Raw genomic sequence first — 17308 nt, forward strand, 5'->3', positions numbered from 1 at the left:
TAGGAGTGTAAAATTGACCCGCAGCCCGTGGGCGGCCCGAAGCCAGCCCGCCGCTCGGGGCGGGCCCGGGCCGGCCCGTTCATAATGTAAATATTCGCATTAACATATTAACATTAACATTAACATTAATAAGAGTGTAAAATTAGCCCATGACCCGTGGGCAGCCCGAAGCCCGGGCCCGGCCCGTTGATAATGTGAATATTCACATTGACATGTTAACATTCACATTGATAGGAGTGTAAAATTAGCCCAAGGCCTGTGGCTGGCCCGAAACCCGCCCGTAGCTCGTGGGCTGCCCTGGGCGGGCCCGGCCCGACCCGTTGATAATGTGAATATTCACATTGACATGTTAACATTCACATTGATAAGAGTATAAAATTAGCCTGCGCCTCGTGGCTGCCCGAAACCAACCCACAACCCGTGGGCAGCCCGGGGCGAGTCCGGCCTGGCCTGTTAACAATGTGAATATTCACATTGACATGTTAACATTCACATTGATAAGAGTGTAAAATTGACTCGCATCCCATGGGCGGCCCGAAGCCCGTGGGTAGCCCGGGGCGAGCCCGGCCCGGCCCGTTGACAATGTGAATATTTACATTGACATATTAACATTCACATTGATAAGAGTGTAAAATTGGCCTGTGGCCCGTGGGCAGCCCGAAGCCCGCCCGCTGCCCAGAGCGGGCCCCGCCCAGCCCGTTGACAATGTGAATATTCACATTGATATATTAACATTAACATTGATAACATTGATAAGAGTATAAAATTAGCCCGCGCCCTGTGGCTGCCCAAAACCAACCCACAGCTCATGGGCGGCCCGGGGCGAGCCCGGCCTGGCCTGTTGACGATGTGAATATTCACATTAACATGTTAACATTCACATTGATAAGAGTGTAAAATTGACTCGCGTCCCATGGGCAGCCCGAAGCTCGTGGGCGGCCCGGGGCGAGCCCAGCCCGGCCTGTTGACAATGTGAATATTCACATTGACATGCTAATATTCACATTGATAAGAGTGTAAAATTGACTCGCGTCCCATGGGCGGCCCGGGTTTGGGTCCGGGCCTACCCCAGGCAGCGGGCGAGCTTCGGGCAGCGGACAAATTTTACAATCCTATCAATGTTAATGTTAACATGTCAATGTGAATATTTACATTGTCACGGGTCGGGCCAAGCCCGTCTCGGGCTGCGATCTGGCTTTAGGCTGCCCACGGGCTGTGGGCCAATTTTACACTCCTATCAATGTGAATATTAACATGTCAATGCGAATATTCACATTGCCAACGGGCCGGGCCAGCCCCGGCCTGAGGTCGGGCTTCGGGCTGCCCACGGGTCACGGGCTAATTTTACACTCTTATCAATGTGAATATTAACATGTCAATATGAATATTCACATTGTCAACAGCCCGGGCCCGTCCCAGGCCGCCCACAAGCCATGGGCGGGTTTCAAGCAACCACGGGGCGCGGGCTAATTTTACACTCCTATCAATGTGAATGTTAACATGTCAATGCGAATATTCACATTGTCACGGGTCGGGCCAAGCCCGCCTCAGGCTTCGGTCGGGCTTTGGGCCGCCTACGGGCTGCGGGCCAAATTTACACTCTTATCAATGTGAATGTTAACATGTCAATGTGAATATTCAAATTATCAACGGGCCGGACCGGGCCCGCCTCGGGCTGCCCATGGGCCGTGGGCGGGTTTCGCACCGCCACGGGACGGGGGCCAATTTTACACTCCTATTAATGTAAATGTTAACATGTCAATGTGAATATTCACATTGTCAACGGGCCGGGCCGGGCCGGGCCCGCCCTGAGCTGCTGGCCAATTTTATACTCTTATCAATGTGAATGTTAACATGTCAATGTGAATATTCACATTGTTAACAGGCCGGGCCGGGCCCGCCCCGGCCGGCCACGGGTCGTGGGCTGGTTTCGGGCAACCACGAGGCACGGGCTAATTTTACACTCCCATCAATGTGAATGTTAACATGTCAATGTGAATATTCACATTGTCAACAGGCGGGGCCGGGCCGCGGCCGCGCCCTCCGCTGGCCGCGGGCGGGCTTTTGGCCGCCCATGGGCCGCGGGCCAATTTTATACTCTTATCAATGTGAATGTTAACATGTCAATGTGAATATTCACATTGTCATTGGGCCGGACCGGGCCCGCCCCAGGCCGCCCATGGGCCGCGAGCGAGTTTCGTGCCGCCATGGGACGCGGGCTAATTTTACACTCCTATTAATGTGAATGTTAATATGTCAATGTGAATATTCACATTATCAACAGGCCGGGCCCACCCCGGTTCGCGGGTAGGTTTCGGGCCGCCCACGAGCCAATTTTACATTCCTACCAATGTGAATTTTAAAATATGAATGTTCACATCATTAAATTACTAATCGTTCAAAAAATATTTATAAAGGTATCAAAATTGAATATAAGGGCATAAGTGTCCAAGAAAATAGTGTAAATCAAGAAAATGGACTTTATGGAATAAAACTATACATACATGGGACTAAATGGGACTAAATGGGTTAAAAAATTCCTTCATGGACTTCTTGGATTAAAACGCTTCTAAATTGGACTTATCAATAAAAATCCCTTTTAATAAATTAATAATGAAAAATGTTTGAGGGCCACAAAATCAGTGGCTCAAATGGCTCAAAACTGCCAAAACGACGTTGTTTTGACAGTTTTGAGCAATTTGAGCCACTAATTTTGTAGCCCTCTAGCATTGCTGATTAATAATTTAGCTAAAAAAAAAATTAAAATTCATGTACAATTCAGACAACTCTCGTAATTCAGGTTTAACGCAAATCTAACTTAGGCAAATAACCTCAAATTATAATTCAAACCTAAACAAATCTCAACATAATTTGAACAGAATTTAGATACCAAATTCACCCAAATTACATCCCTAATAATCATCCCGATTCCTCCGTGCTGACTCAAGTAAATAAAATATAAAAAAAAAAACTATGAAATAATGCAACGGGTGTGGTAAACTTCCCGACTCGTGTTGACTCAAGTGGCCATGAAAGCCACTTATGGAATTAAATAAACATATGCTTACTTCGGGAACGCTTTTTAATAAAAAAAATCAAAATAATTTAATATAAAAATTAATTAATTTTTTTATATATAATTTTTTTTAAAAAAATTAAAAATCATGAAAAGTCAAATATAAAAAATGGGATTTTATTCAAAAAAGACTTAAAGATTGTTTTAGGAATTAACTATTTTAATTCACTTTTTATGTAAAGTTATACAAGAAAGTGGAAAGAAAAGTTGATTTTTTAACAGTGGACTTCTTGATTTTTTAACTGAAAAAAGCTAGCTCCCAAACTTGTCACTTTTTACAAAAACAATCATTTTAGTAGGACTATTAAAGAATTAAATTATTCGAACTCAACTCGTTAAAAGTTCGTTTAAAATCGGCTCATTATGTAAACAAATCAAATTTAAATTAAGTTTGGTTAATTTACTAATCGACTCAATAAATTTATATGCATTATAAAAAATTAAATTACTTGAACTTGACTAGTGTTTAGCTTATTTAAAACTTGTTTTGAAATTAACTTGTAGCGTAAACAAACCAAGGTTAAACAAAATTCTAATATTCATGAATTTAATTCCAAACAACTAAAATGGACAAATAAACACAAGTTCACTAATCTCTTTAATCTCATACAATCACAATAATAATTTCATTACTCACAATCATAGTTAATATCTTTAATTAACTACCATCACAGTGAGAAAAATTGTTTAGAATTGTATTACAATCCTGCTAACTTTTTTTCTTATTATTTATTTATTATATAATATAAGCAAAAATATTATGGGCTCTTTGAGTCTCAAAACTCTAGTATATATTTCTATGATTTTTTATTTTTTAAATACAAAAAATTCATTTGTAACTATTCTATTAGTTCTTTTCAATTTACTATTATTTTCTTCCAATTTCATTAAATAGTCTAATAATCAATATGGTAAGTTCTTTAGAAAAAAAAATCATAAGATTTTAGAACTCTCATTTCTCTTTTTAAAAGGGCCTGGCTTTGGTCTAGTCCACCATCAGACTGGACTGTGCTGTTGGACTCGTAGGGGCCCACCATGGGTCTCGTTTTGAAAATCTGAACCGTTTAATGTGTAGAACTCGTCGAGTATTATATGGCTGTGAAAAATTACGTTGATCGGATATTGATAGCTATGTGATCAAAACAGTTTTTTATCAACCGTTAATTTATTCACCGTCTATTTTTTTATGCAAAACTGATTTGATCACATAGCTATCGCTACCCGATCAACGTGATTTTTTACAAACATATAATACTCGACGAGTTCTACACATTGAACGGTCCAGATTTTCAAAACGGGACCAGTTGTGAGCTCCCACATGCCCAACAACACGGTCCAGTCAGATGACGGACTGGACCAAAGCCAGACCCTTTTAAAAATACAACTACACACACACAAAAAAAAAAAAAAAAAAAAAAAAAAAAAAAACATTGACAAAAGAGAAATTAACGAAATGGAAACCATCAAAAAATCAGCAATGGTTATGGATATGAATATCTCACAATTGCATTCCTCCAAAAAAAATCCTAGCAATCACATGCCTCCAACAAATATATTTTCTATAGCTATCACAATTGAGCTTTGTTTTTAACTTTTTCAATATCTTTCCCAAGGACAATAAAAGTTATACAAATTTCTATCACTTTATGCTGTCAATTTTTTTTTTTTGTCAATATAGATGTCTATAATGGTGTATTAGTATATTACGAGTGCTATACAGTATAAATAAATAATCAAAAATTAGTTTTTAAAGTAAAATAATAATATAAAAGTTTGCTTAATATATAATAGAGATATAGATTAATCAATCCTACATATAGTATGGTTTAAGTTAATACAATGAAAATCACTTAGAATCAACAAAATTCAATGAATACGAGATATAGTGCCTCTAACTGTGCCAGGATTTAAAAAATCCTCATCTCCCAGACCGGCATTTTTTTTTTTCCAATGAAATTTGAGATTTTGAGTGATATATTTTATATATTTTGAATGATAAACATTTAAAGAGAAGATTAACTTGAAATCAAGATAGTTAAGAAGGGCTTTAAGAATAAATTTTGTGAATTAGTAATGTATGTAAGACCAATCAATCAATCAACCAAAATAAATTGAATAACGATTTAAAAGCAAATGTATGAATATTAATACATATATACATTACACATAATCAACATCAAACAAATACATACATACAAAATATATGCACATATATATAACAACACATACATATATTATTTTCTATAAATATTACATCAAATATAGATATATATATATGTTCAACATTGCATATATATATATGCTCAAGGAAAAAGACTCAAAGAGAGAATACGAATGGAGAGATATTCAAACATTCATTTAAATGTAAATATTTGTACCAATCCTCAACAATAAAAAGAGACAAATATATGAATATGTATAAAACTAACCTCGTCTAAAATACATATTGCATTAGATTGCTCAATTGTGTAGGATTTTGCCGTCTTCTAAACTGCTTCTCATGTTGAATTGCTATATGTTGTTTAGGATTTTCAAAATTCTATATTTTGTAATTGATCAGCATTATTTGAAAAGGTTGAGAGGCAGGCAAATATATGGGATAGGTTAATGATTTTCCATATTAGTGAGATATTTGAATTTTGAAATTCAAATTTAAAGGATAATTAAAGTTTTTTTATTTTATTTTATTTTTTATATAGTTGGTTAATCAATAGAATTTTTTTTAATTATTTAAAAATATAAAAAATAAACATAATTGGGATAAAATTTTAAAGCTCATTTCTCATTAGAAATTTCATTTTGCTTAATATATATAGATAGATATAGATTAGTCTAAAAAACCAAGTTTGAGTCAATTTTTTTTCCAACAATTCTTGGTTTAAACCTATAATACATCATATTTTAATAACTCAATATTATAAAAAATAATAATTTTAATGTTTGCGGTACTTTGTATCAATCAATAAATAAATATATTTTTTTATATAAATATTAAGAGAATTAGATTTGAATAAATTCTAACATAAAATTTTTACTTTAAAACTTTAAGACTTACACATTTTCTTTGACTCTATAACTAATTTTTGAGATAGCAACTAAAATAAATTTCAATCATTATTATATGGAGAGATATCTATACTATATATATATATAAGCTGTAACGCCTCCAAAATAATACAATAAAGATAACTCATATGCAGAATAAATATGAGAAACAACACACTTTCATATATCAGAGTTCATTGTTTAACAACCAGTTAAATGCCATGTAGGCTTACATCTTTCCGTCATTGCTTGGTTACACAAATTGAATCTTGCTCATTACATCTTAAGCCCTTGGCTTTACAAATAACAAACATACACACATAAAGCATAAATAAAAAGCTCTTGCTTCCCGAAAGTCCATCCACCTTATTGCCTTGGAGAAAACACCTCACCTGCACCTGAAAATGATATTCCCATATAGGGTGAGCCAACAGCCCAGTAGAGATAATCTAACACAATATATGAAGTTTAGCTAAAGTATAAATACTACGTATATAAACAATACCGATACTAAACATTTACAAGGCTTGCATATTCATATGCCACTAAGACCAAACCTCATTTCCATTTTCCTTCAATTTATTTCAAGTTCATAGATGCTACTCAATTCATGAGTTAAATTCATTATCTTCCAACAACCAAAATGAGACTACAACTCAAAGGTTTTCCAACTATGCAAAATACACATAAACACTTCAAACCTTGCCATTTTACGGATATTTCGTCTGAAGGAACCGACACCCATGTATATATGAAATTTCGAGTCTTTCACCCAGGATACTCTGGCCAACTTGCTTTAAATGGAGTCCATCCCTTTCTCCTCCCAAACAAATATACATATACAATGTATTTATAAACATAATCACATATGGAGTACATCCCTTTTCTTCTCCCAATAAACATACATATATACAATGTATTTATAAACATAGTCATATATGGAGTACATCCCCTTTCTCCTCCCAATAAACATACATATACAATGTATTTATAACATGGTCATATTCAATGACACCAACAATGAATTAGCACTAAATCGCCCAATCCTCATGCAATTTCTACAACAATCATAACTATTCTCCACCGATAGCCTAATACAATTATTTCTAAGAGATGTTCAATCTCAAAATAAATAGTTTATTCAAAACTTCCATAGGTGAGACATTACATATCCAATATCACCATTTATAACCACAACCTTCCAATTTCACATTTTCAATGTTAATCCCAATCATTTATACAAAATAATAATTTAATCAAAATTAGGGAAAAACTTCCCTCTTTCCAAATATCAACCCAAACACCAAAATCAACTATTTTGGCACAAAGTGATCTTATATTCAAGTCTTATACTCATTTACCTCATTTTCATTAAATACCTCTCTTTTTATTCACACCCAAATCCTAAATTTGTCCAAACCATAATCATATCTCATTATCTATACACAATAGCAAATAACTAAGCTAAAAATCATATTAGAGTGTAGAAATTCCCTAACTCAAGTTTTGAAGAGAATCTGAGATGAAACCCCAAAATCTACGGTGTCGAAACTTGATCTCCACCGCACACAATGAAACCCTCGAGGTGATAACCAACTTTGGTGAAGAACTTAGGCCTAAATCCCAATGGATTTGGAGAAATCAAAGATCTTGTGAGGTTTTTGGTAGGAAATATAGCGAGAATGAAGAGGAAACGTTTTTAGAGAGAGAGATATATATATAAAGTGACATTCAATCAGCTTAAAGAGAGAAGAAAAGAAAAAATTCCGAATCTACCTAACTTCTCGCTCCTCCAACTGCACCTGCCTTTTTAGCAGTGTGTTTCAGCCCCCCTGCCCTGTTTTCCGCACGTACGGCCTCATTTCCCACGCGTGTGGCCCTCTCCCGCACTCCAAATCGACCGAGCAGACAAGCAACTTCGAATGTGTTTTGCATTTTTGTTTTGAGCAGCGTTGCCCCTCAACCCCTCGAAGGGGCGTTGCCCCCTAGACCCCCGCAAAGGAGAGCTGCCCCCTCGATCCCCGACCGGCCCAGTTGAAATGGCAAAACATAAAAGAAGGATCGAAATCGGGATCGCTACATAAGCAAATGTAGTGGAGTATGAGAATTCTCCAAACTCTTAATGCTAAACTCTTATGAATTCTCTCTCCTAAGTATCACCTCTCAAGTCTCTCCTCCCACTTTTTCTAATTTTTAATCATTTGTCAATTATCTAACTCTCAAAAGCCAAAAGGATTATATATATTTAATTAAAATGATAAATATTTAGATATGAACAACAAAGAGGTAGAGATAAAAATATAAAAAAATAAATAGAAAGATAAATATTCAAATTTCGACCACAAAATAATATAAAGAGTCAAATAAAAGATTAAAAAATAACTAAATAAAAAATATTACGAGTTAATTAATTTTAAAAATAAAAAGTTAACTATTTATATATGAACAATTTAAAAATATTTAAATAAAAAAATATTCAAGTCAAATAATTTTTAAAATAAAAAGATAATTATTTATATATGGACCAAAAAAGATTAAGATTGAAATATAAATTCCAAAAACATGATAAATTTTTTAACGATCTATATTTATCTTATGCTAGTTTGTTATAGAATTCCCATATATTTCGGCTTAATCTTTTTAAGGTCTATTTTCAAGTTGAATTTAATATTTTATCTTTTAAAATCATTAATTAATTATTCATATAAATTTTAAATATAATAAAATTCCATAAATAAAAATGCAAATAAAAGATAAAAAAAAAAACATTCAAATAAAAAATATTAAGATTGAGATATAAATCCCAGAAAGATAATAAATTTTTTAACAATTTATATTTACCTTCTGTGAGTTTGTTGTAGAATTCTCATATATTTCAGCTTAATTTTTTTAAATTTTATCTTCAAGTTAAACTTATTATTTTACCTTTTAAAATCAACAATTAATTATCCATATAAAGTTCAAATTTAATAAAATTCCATATTTTGAATTGATAAAAATTCAAATAAAAGATTAATACTCAAATAAAAAAGATTATGAGTCAAATAATTTTTAAAATAAAAAGATAACTATTTATATATGAATAACAAAAAAATAGAGATGAAAAAATATACAAAAATAGAAATATAACTATTTAGATTTGAACTATAAAATAAAAATTCAAATAAAATATAACAAAATATTTAAATAAAAAAGATTAAGATTGGGATATAAATATCCCAAAAAGATGATAATTTTTTTAATGATCTATATTTATCTTTTGTTAATTTGTTATAGAATTTCCATATATTTTAGTTTAATCTTTTTAAAGTTTACCTTCAAGTCAAACTTAATATTTTGTCTTGTAAAATCATCAATTAACACTACAAAAAATTACACTTTTGGCGACTAATGTTTTAGTCGTCGAAATGATTTGCTGACCAAAAATTTTCGTCGCCAGCTTTGTCGCAGATACATCGTCGGCGAAGGTATTGGCGACTAAAATTTTTTTAGTCGCTAAAAATCCAACAGAATGGCGACTAATCTGTTAGTAGGCAAAAAAGGCAGCAATTAGCGACTAAACCACTGTTAGTCGCTGATGATGAAGTATTGGCGACTAAGATGTTAGTCGCCCAAAGGGAACATCAATACATCTTCAGCTACTAATCTTTTGTCGCCAAAAATTCAATTATAAATGGCGACCAATTTAGTAGTCGCCAGTACTATCAATACATATTCATCTTCAGCTACTAATCTTTTGTCGCCAAAAATTCAATTATAAATGGCGACCAATTTAGTAGTCGCCAATACTGTCATTTTTAGCTACTAAACATTTTGTCACGGAAAAGTTATTCTAGTTTTAGCTACTATACAGTTTAGTCGCCAAAAGTGTTTTTGGTTTTAGCTACTAAACAATTAGTCACCAAAACTATTTTCGATTCGTTTTAGCTACTAAATATTTAGTCGCCAAAAGATTTATTTCTATTTTTTGGCTACCAATTTTTTTGTCACAAAAAATGTCATTTTTTATTTTTGTTTTATTTTTTTCATTTTAATAATTTTTTTCAAAACCTGTATATATCCACCGTAACCTGTAATAGGTATACAAACAAATCAATATATATATTGTCACCTATTCCGTAATGCATGTTTCACTTACAACCATCAAACAAAAAAGAACACTTTACAATGTAAACTTACATACAAACTAACTAATATATTCCAATTACAAATAATGTCATACATTCCAACTATGTTACCAAAACAATGTCCTCTATACACAAAACATTGTTACTACACTATGCATTGTAATGACCATTTGGCATGGTACAAATTACCATGGTAATATGTACCACGACAAAAGGTAATCTCCATATACCACCATAGCAATTAATACAACTTCCAAAAATACTATGTAACGCGTGCTAAAATTATATGTACGATTCATCTAATTTCCACACAAAAAGCTGAGGACGACCCAAAACTTCCCAACTTTGCAAAACTGTGAATTATCTTCCGGACAAAAAAATAGAAGATCCACATGTCAATGCCAAAACCCATCTACACAACAAAAATGACACCCATTAGTTCCATTGTAAACAAAAATTTTCAACAAAAAGTATGTACAAACGTTTAAGGGGGCATGACCCCACTTGATGCGCCCTTCCCTCCGCACCTGGCATCATGTATGTAAACATAAACAAAAAAAAAGGGTGAACCACATGAGTTTACAATTTACAGTTGCATGTAAGCATAAACAAAAAAAGGTTAAAGCTGAATGATCACCACAGATTCACAGTTGCCATGAAAAGATTATGACACCGATCTCGTTTATTAGCTCCAACAGTTTCTGAATTTTTATTCAGCTTCACAGTCATTCTTTTGTTGAGCAAAACACTTCAAATTCCAATTCAACATGAATGATGTTCAGCCATAACAGTGATCATGTAACAGATGAGGTGTATATAGGCCATGTGTTTCGCAGCATCATACAATTTCAAGAGTGTATTTATTACCCAATAACTTGTATATTTCACATTTCCAAGATTTGTTTCTCACACTTAAAATCTAACATCTAAATCTCCATAATGATCAACAAACCTTCCACTTTCTAGGTCATCACAGTAACTACAATTCCTGAGCAGTCAACAACCAATAATTTTTATTCATAAGAAAGCCTTCATCTTGGTTCTCTCTCAAGGTGTGAACTAGGTCACTTTCCATAGGACAATATTTGCCCCTCCATTTATCTGTATTGGTATCCACACAGTTTAAGGCAAATTTGCCTCCAAGGCATGCATGAGCCCCAAGTCAAGTTTAGTCTAAAGTGTACACATATATATTTTATTCATGAAACTAAATATATAGAGATGCTTATATAACATATATATTTATAAGCTGTAATATATATTTATAAGCTTATATATGCGTTTGTCACGGCAACCCCCAACGTACGCATGCTAATAGCGTCCCACCTTATAAACCTTTTGACCTTTATCTATTATTAATATTTTTATCTATTATTAATATCATTATTTATTAATAATTTTGTCAAAACTTACTTGGAGAGGGTTGTGGGCCTACCCCACATCCACGCAAGTAATTTTTTTTTCCCCGAGCACTTGCCTTGATAGTTCTTCGTGGGTCAATGGCAACCCCGCATCGGTGGCTATGACTTGTAGATTCACCATATCATCCTGTCATGGCAAAAAAACAATAAAGTCAAGATGGTTGAAGGAATTGAAAACAACTTTACTAATATGTCTGCAACTAAATTAGTTTCAACATTCAATACTCAAATGTAGCTCACCACATTGGGGGTCAATCCAGTCTCCCGTCTTCTTGGACTTGTGTGATTTCTTATAAAATTCAGGGAAATCTATTTCTCCATCTTCATTTGCCTATTAGGTTTGAAAAAATACCATTGATGAAGTAGTACATAGTAATATTCAAAATGAAGAATAATCAATCATCCATTACATTACTAAACAAATAACTACTTCTCACCATAAGCGACATTGCTATAGGAAATGATCGCGATTCACTTGTATGATTGTAGGGGAGCATACCCCTATTTGCTTTACCAGCTTTAGAGCGTTTCTAACAAGAAAAAAAAAAAAAACAAAAAACAAAATTACAAAAAAAAATATAATTAGTAAAGAATTTTTATTTATATTCACATAAATGAATTTCAAGAATGGGGTTTCTAATTAATTTGTTACCAAGTGAGATTCGTCTTTCCAAGCAACATCAATAAGATATTTCCAGTCGCCCAAGCTCACTCCACTAGGTGGATGACTGTAGGGGTCATCAACACCCTTTTTCTCAAGTTCGAGGAACTCTTGCTTTAGATTGTACCTCCAATCCTTGTATAGCAAATATGCCTTCCCATCGAGGATTTGTTGAGCTTGTTCATCATTATCAAAATCATCGCCGATAACAAACTTGTCCTACAAACATAATAAGACAATTAGTTCATCAATTAATCTAAGCAATTACAAATAACATAATAATTTAACCAAGATGAATCTCATACTAGCACCGCTTGGATGACCGCATCTTTGGTACTTTGATCGATTTTTCTCCATGACTTCACGCTTCGAAGAGGGCACAACCATCTAATTTGCAATCCCAACTCATTTGTCGCTGGGGTTGCATTCCCTCCTGTGATTGCGTTCAACACACGATTGACATACACATGTAATTTCTCTCATTTTTTCCTAACTATTCTTTTTTGCACTCCTTTGCCTAATGTACGTCCTCGTACACGAGTCGACCTTTTTCGCCCTGCCACAAAAGGGGAAGCAAGTCACAAATTACAAACAAAGTTAATGAACTCAACTAGTATGAGTTGTTGCTTCATTTAAAAAAAAAAAAGAAAAAGAAACACATTTTATGCATTGTAACAGCAAAGACTTAATTAGTGACTATCAAACTAATATTTAAGTGTACAGCCCTTGGTTTCTTTTAAGTTTAGAACTCAACTAAATCTAATAGTGGGCTGTCAATTTGGGTCGATGTGATATGCAAGTGGGCAAGCTGGCTGCAAGTTATGGCTGCAAGTCCTGTATGCTGTTCTGATATGGTGTTCTGCAAGTGTTCTTGCTGAGCTGTTTAACTGATTTGCTAGGCTTAGTTGTGGGCTGTTAAGTCTGGGATGATGTGTTATGCTATGTTGCTGGACTGCTGGTGGTCTGTTGTTACATTGTTTGGCTCTGTTGGTCTGATGGTGGACTGTTGGTGGCCTCTGGGCTGCTAAGCTAAGGTTTGCTAGTATGCTATGGTTGAATCTGCTGTGTTATTCTGGGCTGATGGCAAAGGGTCAAGTATGCATTTTGAATTGTTTTTGGCTTAGGTTCATTTTTGCAAAAATAGGTCTTCCTACTGCTGTGTCTGCTGTGCTTGGTCTGTTTAGATCTTCTGTTCTGCTTTGGTTCACTTTGTCTGTGTTATGTTCTCCTGTTTTTTTCCTTTCGGGTTTGGTTCCTCACCAAATTCCTTCCCTTTATTTGATGTAATCTCATTGTATGGTTTTCCATCTATAATGGTTCTTTCTCTTTTGCTGATCAAAAAAAACTAAATCAATGAACTTTATGTACAACAAAATTTACATATTTTAATTTTAAATATGTAAAGCACAATAAAGCTATAATATCACCTCAACCAACTATAGGCCAACCGAAGAGTGCATGTGTTACCTCTGTTAAACTTGAGATACAACAAAATGAGTTGAAGGGTTGGGTACTATAGGCAGGTTATGTGGTCACTAAGGCATTCACATTGACTAACAAGATTAACAAACAGATTAAACTACAGATGAACAAAGGCATTCCTTACCAATCAGATTCACAAGCCATTCGCATTTTCTTTGTTTTTCTTTCTATTTATGGGGTTTTCATTTCCGTAAAGACCTGACTTATGCACCCCAAGAAAAAGAAAAAAAAAGATTTGTAAACAACTACGAAAATGCTCTTACCCACGCCACCTGGCTGCGTCTCCTCCACCACTGTTTGTGTATCATTTGGTGGCTGCGTCTCATCAGATAACGTCAACGGGGTGCCAATAACTGCTGGACATGCTTCGGAGGCTGATAATAGGTTACCACTTGTTGCTGTCTTCCGCCGCCCCGTCTTCATTCCAGAAACCATGGTACCTACATAAAAAAATAACAAAATGACATGAGTAATAAACATCACTCACATCATTTACATACATTTACAACAATAAAACTAAAATAACAACCAGCAGATTAAGCAGATTAACCATGATTAAGCAGATTAAGCAGCCAATGTATTAAGCTTGACGTGAGCATCTTTTCTGCAATCACAATCAAGCCCCCAGTCAACCAAGCTTAATTCCCTTGATTCATCCTCTTACCATCCTACTGAGAACTTCCACATAACCAGTAATAATCACCTTTGAAGAGACAATCTGGTTCACTTTCCCATTTATGCAAGAATTGAACAGGATCAAAACAATGACAACAAATTCTATGCCAAGAGTGTTATGGGTCTCCTTCTAGCATCATTTATTAGCTCACAACTCATTCTCGCAAGACTCACAACCAACCATTCTTTCTAGCTGAACTTATTTACAAAATTGCTGGATAAGGTTTTCAAAGTTCGTTTACACAGAGGATTTTATGGGGAGTGTCTGGTAAACTAGCTATGCTAAAGCGCTATCTTTCAACAACCACAATAATTTTAGTCTTGGTATATTTTGCTTGAGACTGTTGTCATGTGGCTTTTATGTATAATGTTTGAGATTGCCAGCTGCTACTTCAGGTAAACTATCTGCACTGCACATGCAAGTCCATCTATCTTCACTTGATGCTGCTGCAGCAAGAGAAGAATAAGAAAATCATAAAATAAAAATAACTAAAGTATTGAATTTATGAAAATGACAATCACTGTATACTATAGGACAAGTCATGCGTTTATTAGAATCCTACTGTAACAGTACCAAAGAGTTGTGGGTTTGATCTCATTATTTCCATCAGATGTATGGTCAAGTTTGTAACTAACCGTATTAAAGCAGGCACCAAATTTTTTGTTTGTATGGTCAAGAATGTAAAGAAGAGAAAGCAATACTTGCCTTTTCAACTAATTCCTTCGGTGGTGCAAGCCTAAAGCTTGGAGTTCCACCAAAGTGACCCGAGAGATATCGAACCTCTGAACTGTAACAATGAATTTGCTTAATAAACTATAAATATATAATGTAAAAAATGTACCTTAGAAACTGCTCATGCTTCTGTACATTATTAAATTAGGAGATAACAATGGTCTAAATTCAATGTAACTAAAAGGATAACATTGTCACAAGAGCACGTCAATGAAACATGCTCCATGGTTTCATTATCAGCTAGACACCTACAATAGATAGTATCTAAATTCATCCATTTTCCTCTTAGATTCCAACAAATTGGCAAAATATTGTACAAGCATTTCTAGATAAAGATACTTCATTTTCTCCTAATTTCATGAACATTACAATGATAACACAAGGTGATAACACAAGGAGAGAAAGAACAAGGCAAATTAAAGGGAACACAACCCCAACTCTCAGATCGATTAAAGCAAATATGGATTTCAAGTGATACAAATTTCAGAGAGGCTTAATATCAGCTTTCTAACCTGATCACAGCATTCAATTCCAAAAAAAAAAAAAAGCAGAAATGGAGAAGCAGAAATCCAAAATGAAGAATCATCATAGCATTCAATTTCCCAACAATGCATATATAATGGACTAGCTATATCAAGGTGAAGAATATATGGGAAAATATCAGATAGATTTATCTAAAATGGAAAAATAGTTGCTTAACTTCCCCTCATTGTGTTCATAGTCTAGTTGACTGGGACCCTTCAGTATTTTTAAAAGCTGCCATCTACCTAAAGGAGAATGAGGAAAAAGTCTCCCTTTTCTTCAAACACAAAGACTAAACCAAACGTGGTTTCTGTGATAAAAAATAATAATAATACAATTTTTACACCTATCTAACTAAATGCAGATGATCTTAAAAATCAAAATAAAAAGTAAAAATCAATTCTTACTAAAAATTATTGTTCTGGCACAAGAAAGCCAAACAAATAGAAAATATTTTTATGAACCTTCATTACAGCTAGATTGGTATCAATGCCCTCCACTTTTACTTGGTCCACAGTTGCTTGTGCAGCTTCTGCCCTTCCCGTGTTCCGCTTGGACTGTTTCACTGTGTTTTCTAATGGATTTATTTCACCAATACAAACATCTACAGCTGCATCAAACGCTTCCCCATCAACATCTTCCCAGTGTTCTGATATAAGCCCAAAATCTGTGTAGTGTCAAAACTGAAACTGGGAGTTTCAACCCTTGTTTTGCATTTAAAACCCCAACTGAATCGCGTTGGCAAATGCTAAATTGATAGAGTTTCCAAGATCACATCTCCCCCCGGAAACAGAGGCACATTCGGATTATCAAATGCTAAATTGATTAAATTTTTAGATTATATATATAGGGTTAGTTTGGAATATTCCAGAAAACAGAGGCACATTTGGTCATATAGGTGAACAATAGAAAATGGAGAATTAGAAATCCACAATCCGAAATTTCAACCACCCATTCACGAAATCAGAAAAAGCCCTAAAAAATTGATTACGAATTGAACAGAAAATGAAAGAAAACAAACATTTAAAAACCCTACACAAATCGTGAGACACAGGGATGGGAGAGACAGCAAGAAGGAGATACAAACAGATAGACACAAATCAACAGAGAGGGAGAGAGATGAGAGAGAAATACCTGTAATCAGTGGTCGTGGTGGCGAGCGCCGGTGGCCAGCGATGGTGATGATCGGCTGTGGTCAGTGGTGCTGAGGTTTGGCATCGAGTGCTCTGTATGTTGGTGTGTGTGTGAAACAGAAGAAAAATAATTCATTGTTAAATATAGGTGCCAATATATTAATGAGTTTCCCTCTAAAAAAAATTCGACGCTTTAGCGACTAAACCATTTTTTTGTCGCCAAATGTCGTGAACAGCGACTAAAATTTGGTCGCCAAAAAGACCATATTTTGGGTACTAAATTGAAATTTTCGTCGGCAATGTTTATTATACAACGACTAATCATGTTGTGGTCGCCAAATATTCATCAAAATATGTAACAACCCTCATACTGTTTACTGATTAGGGACTGATTGATTACCGATAATCACCGATTACTGTTAAACGAAACGGA

At 34.7% G+C, this 17308-nt stretch overlaps 1 long non-coding RNA gene across 11 annotated transcripts; it reads right to left on the reverse strand.

Annotated features, from left to right (window-relative positions):
- Positions 1-10203: 10203 nt before the first annotated feature.
- Positions 10204-17004, reverse strand: LOC114271763 (uncharacterized). Of its 11 annotated transcripts, none has more exons than XR_014356598.1 (9): positions 14516-16981; positions 14363-14416; positions 14076-14252; positions 12636-12886; positions 12322-12549; positions 12107-12199; positions 11910-12000; positions 11662-11796; positions 10204-10660 (listed from the first exon to the last, which is right to left on the reverse strand). It is a non-coding gene; the product is annotated as an uncharacterized LOC114271763 (long non-coding RNA). The 11 variants fall into 11 exon arrangements; XR_014356599.1 differs by having other exon boundaries at positions 14342-14416; XR_014356596.1 differs by having other exon boundaries at positions 14076-15275; positions 16877-17004.
- Positions 17005-17308: the final 304 nt, after the last annotated feature.

This window comes from Camellia sinensis, chromosome 15 (assembly GCF_055761805.1).
Source record: "Camellia sinensis isolate YWXY chromosome 15, ASM5576180v1, whole genome shotgun sequence".
NCBI classification, from domain to species: domain Eukaryota; kingdom Viridiplantae; phylum Streptophyta; class Magnoliopsida; order Ericales; family Theaceae; genus Camellia; species Camellia sinensis.